Source organism: Dreissena polymorpha, chromosome 2, assembly GCF_020536995.1.
Source record: "Dreissena polymorpha isolate Duluth1 chromosome 2, UMN_Dpol_1.0, whole genome shotgun sequence".
NCBI lineage: Eukaryota > Metazoa > Mollusca > Bivalvia > Myida > Dreissenidae > Dreissena > Dreissena polymorpha.
The window spans coordinates 23,204,721-23,223,659 of record NC_068356.1 but is presented as its reverse complement, the minus strand read 5'-3'; the positions used below and the strand labels follow the sequence as shown (position 1 = coordinate 23,223,659).

Sequence of the window (18,939 nt, the reverse complement as noted above, 5' to 3'; positions counted from 1 at the left end):
CGGACGGACGGACAGACTGACATACTGACATGCTGTCTGACGGACAGTTCAACTGTTATATGCCACCCTACCTGGGGCATATAATCGTCTTATTGAAATCAAGTCACCAATATTGCTACCTGATTTTGTTCGGGAGGGTGTGGGGAGTGTTTTTATCATAGCCACTGATGTATTTCAATGTTTTATTAAAGGTTTATTATATATAAGTATAAAACTGAAATCAAATAACATTTATCTCAATCACATATGTTGCTATGTCTGTAAAACATGGACATCAAGGATAAAGGATATTGAAATAAAGACAGGTGTAAAATTGCGAAGCTTTAGAATGAAAAAAATGAAGCTTAAGAAAAATACTTGTGTTTTGTGTGTCCTTGGATATTAAAGAGCCATATAAATATTGCATTTATCAGTGGGGCTATTGCTTTTGAGGTAATTCACTGTGTTTATTTTCATGCTTGAATTTTGACGGAGCATAATTAGGAAAAGTTAGTGTACACAGAATGCTTCGCAACATAATCACCCTTCTCATAAGCTATCCAATGTCACGCAGCACATCTGATTTAGTTTTATTAAAACATTATTATTATCTTTTAAAGAAGAAACATAAATACAATGCTGAATAAAAAGAAAGACAGTTGGCAAGAAAACAAATTTCGCTGAATAAAAATCAATGAATTGAGTTGTCGAACATTTACTAGATGCAATAACATGCAATATTATTTGTACTTTAAAATCTCTTATCAATGGAATTGTAACATTAAGTCCAAACAATGCAACATTAAATGATAAACCTTCAATGAACTATTTAATCGTAGTAAAATCCATGTCAAACTTGTTTAATTACACACCGTTTGCCATGCAAGAGCATGTAAACTGTAAGAGCGAAAACAATTTGCATAAGCAACCTTATTCAGGTGTTATCACAACAAAGGGAGATGAATCTATTGCGATTGACAATAACACTGCTGTTTTTACACTTGTGCAGTTTTCTGCTTCACTATGCACTTTTTGGGGGAATTTCTTGAAGCGACCAAACAAATGATAACATGTATGGAATATGAATACATTTGGATCATTTTAGTTGAAGTACGATTTTATAAAAAAAAATATTTTCTCATGTTTGGTTTGTGTTTTTTCATTGTTCTATTCACAGTTAAACAAAATACACCAATTTATTTGAGTTGAAGTAATCGGGGGATTCTAGTTCTTAATATAAACAATAATTAATAATTAGCCCGCCGATGGATTTAGAGCATGTTTTGAAGGGACCTTACCAATGCTAAAATGTATGGAATATGAATAAATTTGGATTATTTTAGCTTTGTTGCGTTTGTTTTTGTTTTCATTGATCTATTGATCGTAAAACAAAATACATCAGTTAAATTAATGTGATGTCATCAGGAGATTCTGCTTTATAATCGCTAAAACAAAATATAAAAAAAAACAGCTAAATATAACAAGAAATATCTTTACAATAGATATTCCGCAAAAATGCTGACTTTGAAATAAAATTTGAATATGTAAGTGTCTAATAAATTAAATTGGAAACAAACATTCATCTATTGTGTGCTTTGACAATTTGGCATATTTACCCCATGAAGTGTGTGTTATTATAGTCATACATTCAAATCACACTTTTATAGCCGCATCATGCAAAATGGGCCTAAGGCGTTTTGGCCAGGGTAGCTCAAGCCCATCCCGTGCACTTGCACAGTCTGGTCAGAGGCTAAGCTTTCCCATTTAAAACCACTCAAAGTTGTTATGGTCTCATTATGTATCTCCTGACCAGACTGCAAGATGCGTAGGCTGGGTGGGCTATAGCTATGATGGGCACATATGGCATACGACCCAATTTTGCATGATGCGAGTCTTTAAGGATCTAATTGGGCATTTTAAATGGCACATTTTAGCATAATGCTTTTCAATATAACATTGAATTCAAAAAAGCAAACTTAAAAAATAGGGTAGCCTATTCAGAAGTTCCGGAACGATTTCCAGAGGTGCTGACCAAGTACAGCAAACATCTGACGATGCCCGAAGCAACAATTTGTGTGTATAATATATTATGTCGTTTCAACATGCACAGAGTAGTCCGAAATGCCTCAAACTGAACAGTGTAACATGCTTTACGCTGTGCACAGACGAAATGATGTGGCCAAAGCTCAAGGGATTTCTCTATTAAATAAACCAATTAAATATTTGAATGTATTCAATCACATCTGCTGGTGTTATGTTTATCTAATGGTCATTAAAGATGAAGGCAGGGTAAAAATCAGCAACGCCGAAAAAGCGCATTAGTGTTCTATACCGATGTTATTAAAAGGTAAGTGACTGGTTAACATCCTGTGAACTGCTAGGGTAACATGTGTACATAATGCATCAACAACAAAGTACGTGTAAACAGCCGCTGCCTTTATGACTCCCTAATTCATGAGTAAAAAGTATTGCTCGCGGATTTATTTTTCATTTATTTTCATCAATTATCTCTTTGCATAATTTGAAATAGTTTATGGAGTCAAAATGATAAAAGTTTTCTAAAGGGCATATCCATCATGAAATTATATTCTTAGTGTGATAGGTATCATCAATATTCCAACAATGTTCATATAATATAATGGTGATTGCAAATTTTATTTGATATAAACTCAGTCTTGGATGTACCCAGTGATTCATTTTGAAATCTACATAAATGAGTCTCTGGGACTCACATATTTTTAAACAATGGGTCCAAACTGAAAACAATGGGTCCCAGATTGTGTCTTTGTAAATTTGTTAAATAATCTACTTTACATGATACACCTTAGCCAGGGGCTCTTTTAAATTATGCAATTGTACAGCTAAAAACAGAAATATGTTTATAGCAAGTGAAATCTGTATTTGTTTTACTTTTAATATTAAACAGTGAAACATACAACATCTTAAACAGAGAACTTTTAACATCTTTAACAATTTGGACTGACTAGACTTTTTATAAATTGGATGACCAGTGTTTATAATTATTTGGTCAAAATTAGCCCTTTCAAACAGTGTGACAAAATACAATTTCTCTTTTGGTCAAAAGGTTTACAACTTCAATACAGATTTAGAGTAACAACACTCATACTGTATTTAAGGTGTATAGCCTTCTCACTTGGTTTTTTCTCCAAACAGAGAGAGCTTTTACCACAAATTCATTCAGGGCAAAATTGCACAACTTCACACTCATGAGTTTGCCTTCTTTCCCTACAGTTAACCTGTTCCTGAATTTGGTCAAGACCTTATTCTATATAGAAAAACCCCTCTCACATCCTGCAGTATAAATAGCAGATGTCTGTGTTGTCATATGTACTTACATTCTACATAACACAGGACGGAATACTGTACGACCTGTATCACTTTTATGTATGTACCGTATACAAATAAAAGATGCTATTTATTTCAGGAATTGCAAATTTTAATTGTCACTAAAGAAACACCAACACTGCTCAATTAATCCAGAAAAGTATAATAACATTGCTTTCCTAAATAAATAATAAGTGTTCAGCACACAACAGACGAATGCAAACTGTGTTTTCCGCCGTTTATCCTTCATATTTAAACCACATAGTTTACACATACATGCCATACGTCCCGATCTCGGCGGGACAGTCCCGCTTTTGGGCCCTTTGTCCTGCCGAGATCAGGTCATCTGGCATGTATGTCACTGCTCTATGTCTTGAACCTGAGTAAATATAATATTGAAAACATTTAGTTATCAATTTTAAAGTAATATGAAGACTTAACGATGCAAATTTTCAAAATTTCAGGGTTTTTGGCGCACAATTTTCCCAATTGGAATGGTACCGGTACTAATCCCAAATTAATTGGGCCAAATTAATCGCTGAAGAAATACCAACTTTTAATATTTACATCACTCTTAGCACAGCATTGATAAATTACTAATGACCAGAAAAATTTAAGCATGAAAGTATTATAAAATAATTAAGATTTTTCACTGAATAATCATACTTATCAACAAAAATATAATAAAAACTTTCCACCTTTCCCTTATTATCAGAAAAGCCTGCTGAAAGAACTTGCCACCTTTCCCTTATTATCATTAATGCCTGCTGGAACAACTTGCCACCTTTGAAATTCCCTTATTATTATAAAAGCCTTCCGCACCTATTTGTATAAACGCTGGTTAAAGTTACCGCTCCGTAATATTCAAACCTCGGTAATTTTGCGGTTATTCAGGTATAGTAACCTTCAAGGTAACTCGATTGTATAAACACGATATACCGCAAAGTAACCTAACCGCGCATAGTGGAATTTAACCACCGGTAACTTTGACCAAAACATTCCCACAATGCGTTTTCTAATGACATAATTTTCGTGCGAAGTGTCACGCTTATAAACAGTGACATGTATTTTTTTTTATCAAATTCATTTACAAATGAATTCACAATAAAATAAAGTGTAAATTTTAACTATGAGTTCATCAAAATGACCAGGGACAAATTGATATTGATGTCGGGATTTGCATCATTTAGCGGAATCCCTGGTGCCTCCAAAGAGAGTGCTTACGTCTATTCTTCTAGTTGTTCTAGATGTAACATAAAAATTATACATGGTCGGCGTAACATGCTAGACTATTCTTCTAATTTGGCTTATGTTTACAATAAACTTACTTACTTTCTTGTACAATAAGGGAATTTACCATAGGCAAATAAAACATTGTTCAAGTTTAAATATATCTTTGCATGCAGAAATCTGCAAATGCAACTGAGTTCACCAACGGCAATTATTTGTGTCGTGTTCTGAGAAAACTGGGCATAATGCATGTGCGTAAAGTTTCCGCCAAAATTTGATTTTTGCTAAGAAGGGACTTCATTTTAACAAAAATGTCATAAAAGCGGAAAGTGTTGTCTCTGATTAGCCTGTGCAAACTGCACAGGCTAATATGGGACGACACTTTAAGCACATGCATTATGTCCATTTTTCTCAGAACATGACACATTTGATAAACTGCTCCGGTTCATTTAAACAGCAGTAATGTACATAGAGTACATGACGTACATGTAGCGTGTGACGAAGAAGAAAGTTTATTGAGTTCTCATTTGAATATAATGATATGATGGCATAAGGGACTTTATTTAACTATGCTAAAATAATTATCAAAGACCCTGGATGCAACTCGTCAATTATTGAATTAAATGGATTATTTGTGGATTTTAAGGGATTATTAAAGGTAAGATACTAGTTCGAACGTGTTTTGTTTTTTGTTTGTACTTTTGTTGTTTCCTGTTCTCACAGAAATGATTTTAACATGGGCGCCATTGATGCATCGGATCACACACTGCATACCCATAACAGAATATAAGAAACACGTTCTGAGCATCCTTAAATTCGTCGTCTGAAGTCGGAAATCGTATTGCTCTGTCAATTAAGTCAAATAAAGTGTCAGTTGCTGCAATTTGTTGTTTACTCGTCGAAATTGTGAAGGTCGTCGATGGTTAGCTTTTATAGTGTCGCGCCGCGGCCAGTTTGTGTAAGTTACCTCTCGGTTACTTGTACTTACCTGCCTAGGGAAGCAGGGTATGTTTTAACTGGGTTTTAACCGATCGGTATAACTAACCAAATTGTATACAACGCTTACCGACCAGTAACCAACATGTTACCGACTTTTAACCCCTGGTATGTGGTTAACCGCCGGTTTAACTGTTTATACAATCGGGTGCCAGAAGAACTTGCAACCTTTCCATTATCATCATATAAGCGCGCTTGAATAACTTGCCACCTTTCCCTTATTATCATTTAAGCGCGCTTGAATTATATACTTGCCACCTTCCCCTTATTATCATAAAAGCCTGCTGGAAGAACTTGCCACCTTTCTCCCAAAGGTTAAAAAACACTGATTTCATTCTCTGAGGTATTTTATGCAAACATGTGATTGTCTAGTCAGTAATACAAGAAAAAAAGTTTATTTTAATAGCTCGATTTTGATTTGCTTTATATTTTACAGCCTGTGCGTTTTGGATTAGCAAAAAATAACACTATAAACCATGAGTTTGGGAAAACTTTAACGTTATTTGTATGAATATCAATAGCAGTAAACATGTATCCCAATTGTTTGTACGTGCATGTTTGATAGCATTTTTTAATTCATATAAAACAAGTTCTGCTTAAATCTCTTCTTACAATCAATACTATGACAATCTTTGCTTAATAATATCCTTTTCATATGCATGTTAAAGGGGCATTTTCACAGATTTTGGTATGTATTGAAGTTTGTCATTTAATACTTTATATTTATAAATGTAAACATTGGATCTAAAAATATCAAGTTAAAAACAAGAAAACAATAAAAAAAGAAAAAAAAGTAACCCACAACTGGGCTCGAATCACTGACCCCTGGAGACCCGGAGTAAAAGTCAACCGCTTTTGACCACCCGGCCATCCGTGCTCACACAATTAGGGATGTATTTTATACTTTATGTAAGAAATCCACGTAGAATCACAAAATATAACGACAATAGAACTCTCCAAATTATTAAATCGTTTGGCGTTGCAACACTTTATAATTTTCAGGTGTTTAAATCGTCAAACGATGCATATAATGGATATTTTAGAGCATGGTACATGTACAGTACAGCCAACGCTGAACAAACATATTTGGCGATCCGCGGCGGCATGGCAAAACGAGTCGATGCTGCGTCAGTTGTTGAAGCCGCGTCAGTATGCGGCGGCAAGTCGCATTTCGCCGCGAAGCTTTGCATCTGTCCGTCGAGGCATGCCGCGATCCGCGACACGATGCAGAGTCGATGCGCATAATGAAATAAAAAATCTTTTAAAAATTATTAGTTACATGTAGTTAACAAGTTTTAAAAGAACAATTATAATAATAATTAAAATCATAATAAATTTATTGTGCGCGGATTGTATTAGCATTTACATGTAAGCATAGTTAATGTGTCTGGCCAATTAAGTTTGTTTCCCGCCCGTAGTGTATGTATTTCACACATAAACAAGGTCACGTAATTATATTTTCGCACATACAAGTGGTCAAGGCTCCAGCATATGGTGGATTTATAAATTCATTGCATGTTGATTTTGCTATTATATTTAAGTTGAGAAAATTAGCAGTTTGAAGCCACATCAATAATCAAGACGGTGTAGACGTATTTGTTGTTTTGTTAATTATCAGCTTATTATAACTATTGCTTGAATATGCGTATATAAACACGTTTTATTTTGTTCATATTATACAGTTAATATCGCTACTAATTACCCGATAATCCCGTATATTCCAGTTTTGAAGCAAATGCTGGTAAATATTTACGATACACAATCATTCTCCATATTTCCTTTAGTATCAAATACATTTTGGCATTTGTTACTATTTAAAGAGATGATAAAATAATGTCTAATCGGGGCGTTCTTTTTCCACTGAACACGCGATTTACGCCTGACGTGATGTTCATGTATTTATACAACACAAAATACACCCACACTTTCCAAACTACGTTCTACATGTCTGCATAATTTTCGCGCGCTTTTTATGAAACAAAGGATATTTTAGCACTGTTTATTTGACGCTAGAATTTGCCAAAGGTCGCGTTAGCATTTAAATTCAGAAGTGTATTTTGGATTTCAAATGTAATAATGATAATTTGATAATCGAACGAAACATTAACAGTTGCGCGTAATTAATTCAACCATAATTTGTTAAAGCGCATTACGCGTCATATCACTTATTAAAACTTGAAAATAATAATTATGAAACCAGCGTAAATCTTGGTTTCTACGCTACACATACATGTAAGTACATGTAAGTGGATATCTTTTCACTCGATCCGCTGCGTACGTATGCTGCGGATTTACTCCGCGAAAGTACGCGAAGTTAATACAGACTCAGCGTCATGAACACACGATTCGGCCGCCGCGTACTAATAATCTGGCCGTGGCGTAGCCGCGGATTATGTTTGTGCCGCGTTGGCTGTACTGTAAATGTTCAGTAGTACTGTTTCCTCAATAAAACAAAAATTTGTGAATATGAAACAACGGCCTTTTAAATTGTGTTAATTTACCAAAACGTGAAAGACCCCGTTATATTTGCAATAATCTATATAATTTTAAGTGCACAGTTTTAACATGTTACTTTTTAATGTTATGAATTTAATACAGTAAATGATTTTTTTTAATAAACTACCTGGAAAACATATACAAATGTAAATATATACACTTAAGTGTTCTTGTTATGTTTTTGATGTATTAAACTGAGTTTATTTTATATTGACCTTAAATTAATGTGTACTTTTCAATATCTTGCAACAGGTTTTGTCTACATCTTTGAGAAGACCTATTTTTCCCCTTTTACAGAGATTTTCCCCAAAACAATGATGTCTAAAAAAAAGAAAAAAAATATTTAGCTTTTTTGGGGAACCTTTAATTATATAAATTAACTTGATCCAGTGTAGAAAATAGAAAAATATTGCATAAATAAATTATCCAAGCCGCGAAACAGCGTTATAACGGATCCGTGTTATAGGTTTTGAGCTCATTTACTGCAGGGCGCTATAAAAAAAACAGGTATAGAATAGCCTATAATATAGGTCATGTATATTGCCAAGCTGTGTTGACGCAAATACATGCATATAAACCCAGGGTTTTTTTTTAGAAAAAGGGGAAGACGCTGGACGCTGGGTAAAAGGGGAAAATCGAGCGCGAAAAAGACATATTTGGGGAAAAAAATAAAAACTGTTCATTTCAATGTCTATAACTCGCCTACAGACTTCAGGTTTTTTTTTTAGAAAAAGAGACATGTCTCTGACCTTTTTGTTCTTAAACACATGAACGGGTCTCACTAAAACGCTTACGGAATTTGCATACAATATAGATAACGTTGAAAACTGCATACGATATGAACAAAGAAGGAAATTGCAGACGGTAATCGCTGTCCGTTATTATGGTGTTTATTATGGTTTAGTTATTTTAATTTTATTTTTTGATGTTAAAAGTACACGATGGATACTTAAATATTGATGTTTACCTTTTTCGGCGTTAGCTGAATAAGCCAGCTTTTCACCCTGACTTGACCTTTGTAAGTGTCCAATAATACTCAAATAAAATTTCCCGCGGCTAGGTACGAATGAATACACTTCATTTATTCCATTGGCTGATTTGAGTATAACACCATAACATTGGAAACATATCCGCGTCTTTGTAACACTGTTTTACTGCATGAAACAATTTTATCTCTAATGAAAAGGCTCAATAGATAGAACAGTTTTACAATCAATTTTCGACATAAATACAGTTTGTGCGTTCACCTTTTATTTTCAGAGAATTACCAGCGCAAAAGCGTTTATACTAGTAGCTATGTTGTCATATTTAGTACTTACTTGCATTGCATTTCAACCCGCGAGGTTTCGGGTCAACTCCCGGCCATTTGTGAAAGTCAGAGTTTATATACAGTTCATCACCGGAGTTCGCAGAAGGGGTTGCGATCATTGTGTTACACCGGTCTTACTGACAATAACGTACTGACTGTAATGCATTGCATTCCAATCCGCAAGGTATCAAGGTCAGTTTGCGGTCAGTTGCAGAAATCTTTATATAAACGCCGTCTCGTAAACTTTGTGCACTTGAAGTCTGTTTTGATCAGAAAGATACTAAATAAAGATATTCGGCGATATTATTGTGGTATGTCAATCATCGATTTTTAATATGGTTTTAACATTTGCATGATAAGGACCAATTTTGATAAAAATAATTAGAAATATTTATCCATTTAGACCAGTTTATTAAGCATGAGCACAATAATTCACAATACTATAATTATGCAATTAAATAAGATTCGAGTATTGCCGGCTGACCTATATGCAATCGTTTATTTTCATGTTTCTTGTGTTTTTCTATCCTGTAAATATAGATATCTGAGTAATAATATCACATAAAGCAAAATAAGCCACGAAATCTGGCGCAACACCCCGTAATTGATTTGCTTATGATGTAGCTAAGAACTGCGCAGAAAAAAGGCATCCGCTACTTTTTATCTCATAGAGATAACTTTTGATCGTTCATAAACATCGACCACAATCAACGCCGTATATCTTTTTAAAAGATATTTCTTGTTTATTTTGATATTTTATGGTGTAGATTAACCTAAGTTAATATAACAATCAAAACAGTAGGGCATGGAATGGCAGATCAACATTGTTAATTTTCGGATAAACTTTCTGGATTTTGCCAAGGTATATTTTTTCATAGATTTTCAGTTTGTTTGCTTCAAGAAGTAGTATGTGGAAAAAACATTTCCTGTAAAAAGAATATATTTCATCAATCATAACGTGTTTATGAGACGTATTGGCTCTCATAATGACGATTTTAGCGGATATTTCTGTCTGTTACACAGTTGTCAAAATCTAAAACGCTTCACAATTTATCTGTCAAATGATTGGAATCATTTCTTATTATACGATTTTAAAATGACATCAACTGTAGTAACACATCTTTGATACATTTTAGTGCTTATATGCTTCTCAAAGTTTTCTACTTTCACTTTATTTATTTTTAAGATGATTGTATAACTGTTGATCAATTGATAGCTGAAAGACTGTCAAATGAATATGGAATTAGGTTGTAGTAGATACAGTCAAGTTACCATTACCGGATCATTACCCATTGAGGATCACTTTCATGTTCAAGAATGCGCTTCCCGATAAATAGTTGTCAGTTTTGGATGATATTTTGAACACAGCATTTTCAATCACATATAGAAAACAATTATAACAAAAACAAATAAATATAATTTACAACTGGCAATGTAATTTGGGCATTGTAAACAACACAGTTCATGTTTCGACAGTTCAAATAGCGTGGTAGAAGCCCCCTGAGTGGTTTCGATCACGTGATCCGTTATGGCTACAACTGATCTGTTAATGCATGAATTCTGTAGCGAAAAAAAGGTATCACAAATACATTTTGCCTGCGTTTAAAAATAAGACTATATGCTGAATCAGCGAGCAAAGGTAATATTTAATCAAACTGATGTAAAAGAAGTCTCAAAACATTTGTTGCTTTTCACCAGAACAACTTTATTACGCTACTGATTTGGTAATGGTAACTTGACTGTACATGTATTATAAAATTTGTGTTAAAAATCTGTGTGCAATCCTGTAATGGACTGTAAGCAATCGCAATTCTATTTGTAACACCAGAATTAACCCTTTACATGCTGGGAAATTTGTCGTCTGCTAAAATGTCGTCTGCTGAATTTCTACAATTAGCATTTCTTTGATTTTTTTTCAAAAAATACTATCAGAATAGCAAACAGTTTGGATCCAGATGAGACGCCATGTTCTGTGGCGTCTCATCTGGATCCAAACTGTTTGCAAAGGCCTTCAAAATTTGGTTCCCGCACTGAAAGGATTAATGAATGCGTTATAAATGTCAAATAAGTGTTCATGATCAAGTTGAAATTAAAGCAGTGATGCGCAAAGATAATGATTCGTTAAAACAAAAAAAGAAATAAAAAATGTAGAACAACACAAATTTGTCACTTTAGAGACTATAGTTTCCAGTTTTAGACAATTTAAAGGTTGTCTGCTCATATGTTTTGGAATATTGGTAAGATTGTTACCAGATTCAATACTTGTGCAGGCATTTTTTTTTATTTGTAATATATTATGTTTAAATATAATTAAAACCACACATATATATTTTGCAATAATTTTGTTAAGGCCTGTATCTTGTTGTTTCAGTGAAGAACTCCAATGATATACATGTAGGGGCATGTGTCCAAAGCTGATCCACATCATAACAAACTGATTGGGAATAATGACATAGTACCAAAAGATGTGCTTATACTGTAATTAGCAGGTATGGTATGACTCACACCATGTATTGTTTACCTCATTTGTCTTTACTATTTATTCTATTTTTTTTCCATTAGTAAAAACAACATATGATTTATTGATTATCTTATCCATGGAATGCGGATGTTTAGATAAAAACTAACAGAATTTATTAAACAAAAATGCCTTAGCTCTTTTCACTATGCATATCTGGAGGGAACAGAAATAAATTATGTACTAAACAAAAATCTTATTTTCATGTTGATAACAGTGTATCATTTGATTAATAATGTGTTGTGTTATTTTTACAAATATTAAGTTCAATAAGAAAAACAACAATGAAGGGAAAAATAACATGTGGTTACCACTGTATTGATGTATTATTGATGTGTTTGTGGAACGTTGCAGTCATAAATTATCAGTCATTGTTATATATTTTCATTGCAGATCTTCACAAATGAACCTAGCAGATCCTGGTGCAACCTTACCTTACCATGTTTACATCTTACCGTCAGTTTGAGCTGTGTGAGGGTGGTAACACGGACTATATACATGTATTGCCCAGTAATTGTCTTGTGATGGACCTTTTTAACATATCAAGTATTTAATTGAAGACTTAAGAGGTCAGTTTTCATCAAAGAATTTAAAAATACAGTTTTTTTTGTAAGGGTGTATATGTGGTTATAATGGCATTGATGTATATCTTGTGTCTGTTTTTTAATCAGCCTTTCATCCATAATTATGAATATTAAGCATGATAAAGTATTTTAAGGGAATATAATGTAGAAATGTTATGTTGTTTCTGCACAAGCTTTTGAATACAAGAAATTATTTGTTCACTCAGCACTGTTTACACATTGTCAATGAATTTGCTGGTTTTAGTTTCCAAATCTGTCTGTCTCTAGATCCCTGTGAATAATGTACTTTTTTACATTGCATCCATTGAATTTAAATGGGGTGTATTATGCACATGTCACACTTTTTTTACAAAAACATCAAGGTCAAAGGTAAAATATATGGGTCAAAATCATAACTTTTGCAATATTGAAGATAGCAACTTGATATTTGGCATGCATGTGTACCTCATGGAGCTGCACATTTTGAGTGGTGAAAGGTCAAGGTCATCCTTCAAGGTCAAAGGTCAAATATATGGGTCAAAATCGCTCAAAAAGGGACATTGTGTATTGTGTTTTACAAACACATACCTTGTTATGTTATGTAATGGCCTTTCAATCATCTTATTTTTTTATGAAATACGCTGTATTTGTCTTTTCATTTCATCCATGATATCATTATGTTTTTTTTTGCCTGTTACATTTTGCGGCCCAATGTACGTGTTAAGCAGTTTAACCATTTACAACGGCATTTGTGGCGAGGCTTACAGTCATAAGGTTGGTCATTACATGCACTGCATATCATAAAATCGTTTGGCTTTTATTGACACAATTTGCGAAAACGGTGTTAAAGACTAAACATCACAAGTGTCGCAACTTCGTCCCCACCTGGGAATTCAGAGCGCAAATTTCAGATTATAATGTGTCAGATTTTACACTTGTATAATGAAGAAGTCATCTCTTGACAAGATGGTGATGTCCTGATCTCGTTCCAAGCCACACATGATACTTGTTTTGCTTTTAATCAAAATCGGTGTTAAATAGTAAACATAAAAAGTGTCACAAATTCGTCCCTATTGAGAAGTCAGAGCTTAAATTTCTGATTTTAATTTGTCAGATTTTGCACTTTTATAATGAAGAAGTCATCTCTTGACAAGATGGTGGTGTCCTTATCTCGTGCAGAGCCACAAATGATTCTTGTTTTGGTTCAAAGCAACATATAAACGAAGATTTTTTTAATGTACTTTGTTTTAAATTCTGTTCTTTGAAAAATGCATGTACTTTGTTTTAAATTCTGTTCTTTGAAAAATGCATAATAAGTCATCAACTATTATAATTTTATGAAAATATAACTTTAATTTTGGTTAATGCAGTTATTGATAGAAATTGTTTTAACGCATACGATGTAGATAACGTTCGCGAACCACAATAGAAACGTTCGTTGAGTTCACGTTTAAACGCGACGGTCACGTTCTTACAGTGGGTATTATTTGTTGATCTTACTTCACTTTATCGACCATTTGTCATTTAACAGTATGAACACACGAACAATCACAGTAAAATTAGATGTAAGCGATCGTTTTTTTCCGTTTAAATTTCAAACATTGGCTCGAAAAAGTGTGTGCAAAGGCTCATTATCGACAATAAAGATAACTTAATAATAAGCTGTAAAAACAACAAGCAACAGTTTATGGGATTTAAGTATTAGTCTTATTAAAATATACGGTCAGTACAAACATATATTGTAATATATGCTACTAACAATCGTTAAGTATAAACTGTAAGCAAACATCAACAATAACAATAACAGTTCGAGTATAAATATAGGTGAATGGAAAAAGTGAAAATCATTTAATTGTCTTATGAAAATTATGAGCACAATGTTCTGGTATTTTCTTCGTGCTGTAGCATTCTTGTAGTTTGACGAAATCTCGTGACACCACTGGAATGTCACGACAGTAACACATGGGTTTGACTGCAAAAAATAACAGAAACGCGCGAGTACAAGTCTAACAAATGACAGTGTTTTAACAAGTTTGTATTTCTCCTAACCATAACTTCGTTACTATGGAAAAAAAACAATTTTCAAAAACTGTACAGAACAAGAAATTTACGCAGAATTACGACTTCAGTATAACTTGATGTCATGATACAATTAAGTATAAAAATATACTGAAACAATATTGACATAACTTGAAACATCCTTATTATGTACAAATGCATACTGGTACGCCCTACTCTAGATATTTTGAGTTCGACTACTGGATAGATATAGATACACAGAGGTTAGTAAGGAAATGCATTAACAGTTATATTGCACAACTATTAAATTATAAGTCACATGTTATGTACACTAGCCTTTAGAGATAGTGCAGGACGTTGGCGAGTCGGCGTACGGCATAATACCGGTACCGAAGGCAACCGGTCACCAAAATCCTGCTATGTGATAGGATTGTACTTATATTTTGTATAAGTATATAGATCGCGCGATTTTTTGGTATTTTTATTTGCTGGCGCTAGACTGATGTGGTCGTTTTAAAATGATGTTTTTATGTTTACGGTGACAATTATTTAGTCGGTATTAGATTAATTGGAGGCGGTCGGTATGTCAGTTGAGCAGTCAGTTACATTGCACTTAATGCAAACAAAAACTTTATCATTCATTGACACATCCAATGGTATTTTTATACGCGATCTATGATACCAAGAAGGACAACGGTCGCATTGAATCATATTGTCAACGCATTCGGGGAGATTACACAAACAGTAGTTATTTATCCGTTCGCGTTTCACATGAAGCATACTACGTTTACTTAAAGGGATCTTTTCACGATTTGGTAAATTGACAAAATTGAAAAAAGTTGTTTCAGATTCGTAAGTTTTCGTTTTAGTTATGATATTTGTGAGGAAACAGTAATACTGAACATTAACCATGATGTAATATAGCCATTATATGCATCTTTTGGCGATTTTAAAACCTTAATATTATAAAGCGTTGCAACGCGAAACGATTGAATAATTTGGAGAGTTCTGTTTTTGTCGTTAAATTTTGTGAAACTACGAAGATTGCTTATATAAGGTATGAAATACGTCATCAATGTGTACTCGGCGAATTAGCTCAGTAGGCTAAAGCGTTTTTACTTCAGGACTCTGGCAGGACTCCAGGGGTCACTGGTTCGAAACCTGCTCCGGGCAATGTTCTTTTCCTTTTTGTATTTTTTTTCTTGATTTTTTACTGGAGCTTTTACGATCAAATGTTTACATTTATCAATATAAAGCATTTAATGAATAAGTTAAAAAAATTCCAAAATCTGTGAAAAGGCCCCTTTAACGTTTTTTGGGTGACCGGAAAAGAGATATCTCTTCTTGCTCGAAGCAGTGCATCAAGTGCGATCTCATTTTAGAAGAATCAAAAATTATTTCGAATTCCAATTGCTTATTGGGGCAATACTGGGTAGCAAAGGCAATGGCATTAACTCCACAATCAACATATTGTTTTGTTTCATCACGGTCGGAATTGTGATATCAATGTATTCTTTGTCTTTACCATATAATACTGAAAGTTGTATTTGAAGGCCATGTGGTATTAATCTGTCTCTAGAACGATCGTTACCTAAGCTGTCCAATAGAAATATTTGATTATCATGCAAAATCGACACGACCCAATGGTAATTATGGGTGTAGTGAATTTGGCAAGCAGGCTGTGTTACTGGTTTCATTAATTTTTCCACAGTCCAGTGACTCTTATCTTCGGACAACATAGGTACGGATTCAGATAACTGAAGCCCATTTATAACACCCTTTACCTTGCGTCTCAATAAGATATGAGCGGCTTCTATGTGACTTGAATATAATTGATCATTTGATATTAAAGCGTAATTATTTTAGTGCAGTCAGACGCAGTAGCCGCCGAAACGTACACCTACTACGTTTGTTAAGTGAAATGTCTGTGCGCCGTTATTTTGCTAGATTTCGTATAACGTCTTCCTTATGAACTGCATAATGTTACAACTTTGATAAAAACACTCAATTCACCATTATTGTTGAGTTAATCATAACGCTAAAACGGACTAACTAATGTACATGGAGAAAGTAAATAAAAAACATTTTCTGGAGCAAGAAGTTGAAAAACAAAACATTACACATCAATTTTGACTTCCATTGCAACCAAATTCAGGTCCGATGATGACAGCCAGATATTGCTCTCTATTAATTGAATGTTTGAAAAATTCGTTAGACCAGTATCATGCGAAAATGGATCTTATTTAATTGTGGTTCCCTCATTGAACTTATGTTGTCTGTCGACTTTTAGAATAATGTGTAAGAAATAAATGTATTGCTTCAGATTTACGAGCTTTTTTTTAAGAAATGAAATATGCAAATGTATGTTATATATTTTTTTTTCTGTTTCTTAAACGTATCTTATTTATTTGTGACTACGTGCTTATTTTTTTTTAAGAAATGGGAGATTCAAATGTGTCTTATTTATCTTTTATCCATGTCTTAAATGTGTTTTATTTATATAAGACTACATTCTATACTGCCAGTGTCATGCGAAAATGGATCTTATTTCTTAATATCCACCTTCACACTTTATTCTTTATTAGCGCCGTCTTTCATTAGGCTATCACTATTTAAAGAACAGATTACTGTGAAATTAATTAAAATGTGCAACGGTGATATTGATCCATTCTCGTTGTTAATTTAAAATGTACACAACAGTTTAGCAATAAATGAAATCAGTTATTTTGGCAGTTCATCCTTTTTTTCCAGTACGGTAGCCAGGTGCCTGTGTATTGAGCTGACAAGATAGGGATCATCACAGCAGGTTGCTAATACACAGTGTAGACTTCCCCTGTTTTATTATTGTATTTGTTATTTACCTGATTGGAATAAATGAGGTGTATTCAATCGGGTCTGCTGGCGTTATGTTCAAGGTCATTTTATGTGAAAAGCTGGGTTTCGGACATAATTTCAATCGTTTTGCTTTTATACACAATTTTTGAAATAATGAATATATTGGCGCGATGAAACATGATTTATAAATCAAGCTGACAGAATAGTTTCAGTACTTAATTATGTGTACGGTAATTTAATTCCCATCTCTCGCTTAACTTAACGTTCAATGGCACGCGCACTTAATCGGAATTTGACCTTTAATTTGATGCAATCCACACAACAAAAATTAGCGGCCAAGCGTCTGCGCTCGGCCGCTGATGGTGTATTGTAATATATACAATTATGATAAGAAACAGTAGCAGACAACAGGCATCTGGTTGATAAGAAGAACTGATATATTTATTGGACGTGAATAACATGGCCAACTAAAAATGTTTTGAAATAATAAATTTGCCCAGAATAATTGTATAACATTATTCATCTTGCGGCCAAATGCATTAATCTGTTTCACTGTTTAGTAATACCATCATTTTTAAACTGATAACGGAAATAAAGAAATATCGTGTTTTTTTGTTAAGTGTAAGTGCTTAAATTAATTATTGTATTACATGTGCCGCATTTAAAGATACTACATCCGCACATCAGACCAAGATAGATATATTTGACATAAGACCACACCACAGTGGGGCGTTATGAGAGACAGTAACGATAAGGCTGATAGGTGACATTGACGCACAGACGGAACAAAGTTCATGTTATGTTATGTACGAACGAAAGGCCGCACGAACGTACGGACCGACGGACGAAGGGACGGACGTACGAAGGAACGAACGAACGGACGGATTAGCGAATTGACGAATGAACAGACGGACGGATTAGGCCGGGTTTCCATGCATCCGTGTTCGCGCTCCGGGTCCGCGTTCCGTGTCCGCGTTCCGTATACGGACACGGAGTATCGTTTCCATGCATCCGCTTATTATTTAAGCCTTTCCGTGTAAAAAGCTCATTCCAAACGTGGTGGTACTTCGATTAGGATGTCGTTATTAGAAGAGCACACATTTTTTATGCTGCGGCAGCACTGCAAGTTAGTAGACGGAAACGCAGACATAGGTACTTGTCACGTGCCATCATAAGAAACCGTCAAAATTACGGTACATACTACCATCTTATTAGAGACTTAGAGCTGAACGATGAAGAGTTTAGGACCTTGGTAAGTTATTAATAATTATTAACAAAATATTTAAATACTGTTATAACCCAAGGTATACAACAATCCTAATTATCTCATTGTTTCATACCGCTCTCAGCTAATTTCTCCAACACCACAGTACAGAAAGCCGAAACTAGCTGATACGCCACTCTGGACAAGCTGAATTAATGACAATTAGCATAGTTAGATTGATAAACATTACTGATTATTCGTATTACAGACTTTAAAACTTGAATGTGAACCCGCATAGACAAAAAAGAACATAAATAGCGACTTCTTATAGCGTTATATCTTGTTTGAAATATATACTGTGTCTTTTGAAAAGCGATTATAGAGTGTAGACGATATATATTCGAATTGTTTGATGCAATGTCTTTGTCTTTGTATTCTTTCTTAC

General features: G+C 34.0%; 1 protein-coding gene across 1 annotated transcript in view; it reads right to left on the bottom strand.

The window, feature by feature from the left end:
* LOC127869587 (uncharacterized) overlaps positions 1-18,939 on the bottom strand; it is a 215,214-nt gene that overhangs the window by 109,627 nt on the left and 86,648 nt on the right. The window lies entirely within an intron of this gene.